Source organism: Protopterus annectens, chromosome 11.part0 (assembly GCF_019279795.1).
Source record: "Protopterus annectens isolate FY-2018-M chromosome 11.part0, PAN1.0, whole genome shotgun sequence".
In the NCBI taxonomy this organism is placed as follows: Eukaryota; Metazoa; Chordata; order Ceratodontiformes; family Protopteridae; genus Protopterus; species Protopterus annectens.
In genome coordinates, this window is record NC_056745.1 from 150,015,905 (window position 1) to 150,021,009 (window position 5,105).

Consider the following 5,105-nt stretch of genomic DNA (forward strand, 5'->3'; position numbering starts at 1 on the left):
CAGGAGACACAAATGTTTTGTAGTTGGTATGTCCACGATATGCCTGTGCCATATGTTAAAGATAATTTTGTGAACAGAAAACAAACAAAAAATCTTAAGAGTATAAATAAACAGTACAGGTTATAAATGGGAAGTATTGTGATAAGCTAATATAAAAGCTGCTATGAACAATGTTTTGATAAACTGAATATGACTATGAATTTGCAAAAGATAGGTGACCGGTGAAAACAAACAATTTATTGGAAACAGTGCTGACATTCTAGGAAATGTAATTTAAGTTTCACTTTCAGTATGATTCCACTATATAATAATCTGACTGCAGTTTTTCAGAACAAAATTATTATAACACTGCCGGGGTTGCTTAGTTCCTTTCTTCAGTTTTAGATTTTTTTTTTGCTAAATTATACATCGAGCATGTTTTATAAAAATTTTATCTAAATTTAAGCTGATTCAAGTCATTTACAAATTCTGAGACAAAACATTTGATACTACATAGTATGGCTATGCAGTTATGAAGCAAAAGTTTGTTTTCTTATACAAAAGTTTGTTTTCTTATACAATTATGCCGCTAACAATAATAATTATGGAGACTATAGTAGCCTAACTGCATTACCTAGAAATCAGTTCTCATACAGAATACCCAAAGGACGACAGAAAGAGGTAAGATGTTTTTATTTTCCTCTATTACTTTGTGTGTGTGCGTGTGTATGTACGCATGTGTGTGTGTGTGTGCGCGCTCGCTTGCGTGTCTGTGTGTGTGTGTGCGCGCGCCTCTATGGTGTGTGTGTGTGTGTGTGTGTGTGTGTGTGTGTGCGTGCGTGCCTACCTGCGTGCGTGCGTGTGTGGCTGTGTGTATGTGCGTGCGCGTGCGTGCGTGCGTGTGTGTGTGTGTGTGTGTGTGTGTGTGTGTGTGTGTGTGAAAATATGCACGCACAGCACTGATACTATCTATTTATTAGTATCTGTTTTTTTCTTAACCTTCACTCTTTCATTTCATATTACTGCTCCACAGTGGTTTATTATGCTGAGTAAATATTTTGTTAAGCAGTGTGCTTGTTACCAAGTACATTGTCCAAAGGTCATCAGTAACTGTAGGTATGAAAGAATATGTTATAAAATGCAGGATTTTCTCCTAATGTGACTTTTTGCCATACTGTTCGCTTGATTAATGCAGCTTTGACATGGGCAAATATGTTTTGTACCCCACCCTACCATGCATCCTGTCTGATGAAACAGCATTTGACATTCAAATATCTGATTATATATATATACATATTTTTTTACAACATTATGGGCAAGAAAGGTAAATGTGAGATCAGTACCAAAGGCAAGTGTACTACCTGTTGATCCACTAAAACTGCCAATAAGTGTTGCAATTTTTGTGCTGTTGTAACCTGAGCAGAAATCTTATTGTGTAGGTGACAATAATTATTGGTTTTAAGATGGCTAAGTAAGTAGTGGCATTCAAACTAGCGATGTTTTTTTCTTTTCTTTTCTTTCATATTGAGAATTCATTTCATATTGCATGCAAGTAAGCGTGCGCACACACACACACACACACACACACACACACACACACACACACACACACTCACACTCACACATGCTCACACACAGACTCACACACACACACACACACACACACACACACACACACACACACACACACACACACACACACACACACACACACACACACTGTGTACACCTATGGACAATTTAGATTTGCTATGCAGGCTGTGTAAAGGGACAAGGTTGGATTTTACTTGCTTTCTCTTGGGGGATTTTAGTATTAGTATTTTGATGAAGACAATTTATTTGTGTAGAAATGGCAAGTGCAAAACATATGATTTTTGTTCTTGCTTAATTTGCAGTGGAAGATGATTGTGAAAGAAACACCCATCATTTTACAGCTAGTTCAAAGAGAATCATATATTGTACTGATAATCGTTGACATTTGCTTTTGTTTTGAACCTTAATCAAATTCATTTTTTTTAAATATGGGAAGATTGATTTTATTTTTCAAATTTCTGGCTCAGTGACATGGAAAATTAAGGGTAAAATATATAGAAATGGCACTCATTTTATAGACAAAAGAAAGATGAACAAGTTTTATGCTCTTTAGAACCCTTATTTTAGATTTATTTGCATTTAAAAAATGTCAAAAACATACATTTTCTGGGGTTTTTTTTTTGCTCATTAATTAACAGAAAGCAAAGTATACATGAATCATCACCCCCTTTATAAAGATTAGCATGCTCCCAATAGCGTGTCCTTATTTTATATTAAAGTTATTCATTTATTTATTTTGACATTTGTTAACCGGGTATGTCTCACTGAGTAAGAGCCCATTTTCACTGAAGGCTTTGAGGGGGGGGCATGTACATACAGATTCCAAATTACAGAGGATAGCAGTAGTTACAAGGCATTTTTAACACACATTAATGTGTTTTTAAAATAAAAGACTGACACACTTAGATTAAGTACATGTCAAATAACTTATGTAGATTGTGGTGCAAACATAATTGTTATGACTGCAAGAAGAGGAGAGAACGCTAACAGCAGTTAAAGGTGGTTAGACGAAAAACATTGCAGGAAGGGAAACAGTAAGGGGACGTGCAGGTGAGCAAGCAGGGGAATAAGTTGAGTTAAAACAGGAAGTATAGAAAGAAGTTTGTGTAAGGATAGGAAAGTGAGAAAAAGTGGAGAAATAAGCACAGCAAATGAGTTAATTAGGGTTTTGGCATGTGCAGATCTGCGATTTTAGTAAGGTTTCAGCTAGTGCTTTTTTGAAGCTTTGTGTGTCGGGAAGATTTCTAATGCTCATTGAGAGTTTATTACATGCTAGGGCAACAGAGTAGCTATATAAGTTGTGTCCTATTGTTCGTTTTGGCTTTTACCAAGGCAGGGCTAGCCACGCAGCGGTGTAAACCTTGACTTTAGATGATTGGCACTGTTGAAGTAACACCTTGACACCATGTGGAAAATGGGGAAAAAAGGCTGTGATTAGAAGGATGGATATATATTCTGTTTATATATATATATATATATATATATATTTTTTTTTTTTTTTTTTAATTTATTTAACATTTGTTGACCGGGAAAGTTCGACTAGGTTCCACAGATCCTGTTTTCATATATATATATATATATATATATATATATATATATATATATATATATATATATGTGTGTGTATGTATATATATATATATATATATATATATATATATATATATATATATATATATATATATATACATACATATATATATTTATAGTAGTATAAATACCATCTTGTGTCTCCTATAAAAAGAGGCCACTAGTCTAGTGAGACTAACATGATCAGCAAAGGACAAATAAAATAAAATAAAAATACCACCTAGATAATGAGATGCTTACAGTACAACTGTTATCTGTTTCAGTTTTTAAATTATTTGAGTTTAGCTATGTTTGGTACTACTGTTCTACTGTTGTACTGCTGTTGTAATTAAAATATTTAAAAGAGTCCATACAATCTAACAGATGTCAAAGCATACATAGATGTTTGATGACAGGCACCTCAGAGGGTAGCTACATTTTTGAATTATTTGACTTTGAATGTACTGAATATTGCTTTAGCAAATGATAACGTGCTGAATACTGTTGCTGTAACAGAAAATATTTAAATTTGTAAAATAAAATAAAAAATGGCAAAGATTCCAATACAAGGAATCCAGACTTTAGTAACCATTCCAGTAAGCACTTTTATCTTGTTAAGGAAATACTTTGAGTCCTTACCTTAGCCATTTTATTTTACTTTATTTTACTAAATGTTTGCTACAGTATTTTCAGCCCAGTTGGTCTTTCTTCTTCTCTAATAAGTTCTGGAACCTGACTTTGAATATATCAAGTTCTGCTGCACTAATTAAAATATAGCCTCATTGTATTTCCTTCCATCCTTCTTATATGCCTCACCTGTCCAGACAAACTTAAGCTCTACACTAATAACCAAACTAGCCTCCTGTTACAACAAAGTAAATAAATTTACTACCAGCACTGCACACCGAGTCTCCCACTGCCAAACCTTAAAGCAACTAAACTGACTAGAGCTTAACAACTACATAACGTACTCTCAGCTGGTTATGACATACAAAGTAATATATTATCCTGAACAGTATCCTGCATTGAAAAACATATTATTGCCCTACACCCACACAAGGGACCTCCGTTCTGGTGATAAGTTTCTACTAAGCACTGCTAAAACAAATAATTCATTGGGGGACTCACTATACTAAACCAGGGACGGTGAAAAAAACACTATTGGAAGACCAAGAACCAGATACAGTAGCATTCTTCTAAAGATGGCAAGTGTGAAACATAAAATAAAAGCCACGGAAGTAAAACCAATCAAGCTTAATGATAAATAAAACCAACTGCGAATCTGCAAGTGTATATATAAATATATATATATATATATATATATATATATATATATATAATATATATGGTTTCACTTCATAATCTCGAAATGCTGAAGTCTCGAATTTCAGCACTCTGAGACCATGAAGCTGAAAATGCAGAATGCCGAAAGTGCATATGAGCGAATTCGAATATCTCGAATCCACACTTATGCACTTCCGGTACGTTATGTGAGGTGTTTAGCTGGTATGGTGTCTGGAATTGAAGGTGAGTGAGTGTATGTGTGTGTTTTTGTACGTTGTATGTGTGGGTAAGAGTAGGGAGGTGTAAGTATGAGTGTTGGTGTTTGTGTATGTGTGATGTGTATTTGTGTGCGAGCAAGTGTAGAATGCCGTGGTGTGATTTATTTTTTTTTCGTTATGTGCGATCTCAGAGTTGGTATATATAAGTAGGGGGGTGGGGGGGGTGCAGCCCCCCCCGCATGGGGGGGTTCAGGGGGGCTTGCCCCCCAGCTTACATCTAGTGCAGGGTTGTGTGGTTTGTGTGCTGTGGGTATAATGGTGTGTGTGTTATGTGGTGTATGTATGTTTATGATTGTGTGATTCGTGATTGTGGGTTTCGGGATTGTGAATGGTTCAGCTTCATCGTTTTGAAATGCTGAAATTCGAGATTTCAGCAATTCGAACTTATGAAGTGAAACCATA

General features: G+C 35.2%; 1 long non-coding RNA gene across 1 annotated transcript in view; it reads left to right on the top strand.

Annotated features, from left to right (window-relative positions):
- Nucleotides 1-354: 354 nt before the first annotated feature.
- Nucleotides 355-5,105, top strand: part of LOC122815223 — a 127,717-nt gene continuing 122,966 nt past the window's right edge. Inside the window, exon 1 of the long non-coding RNA XR_006366939.1 lies at nt 355-660. This is a non-coding gene — a long non-coding RNA (uncharacterized LOC122815223). The remainder of the gene's footprint in view (nt 661-5,105) is intronic.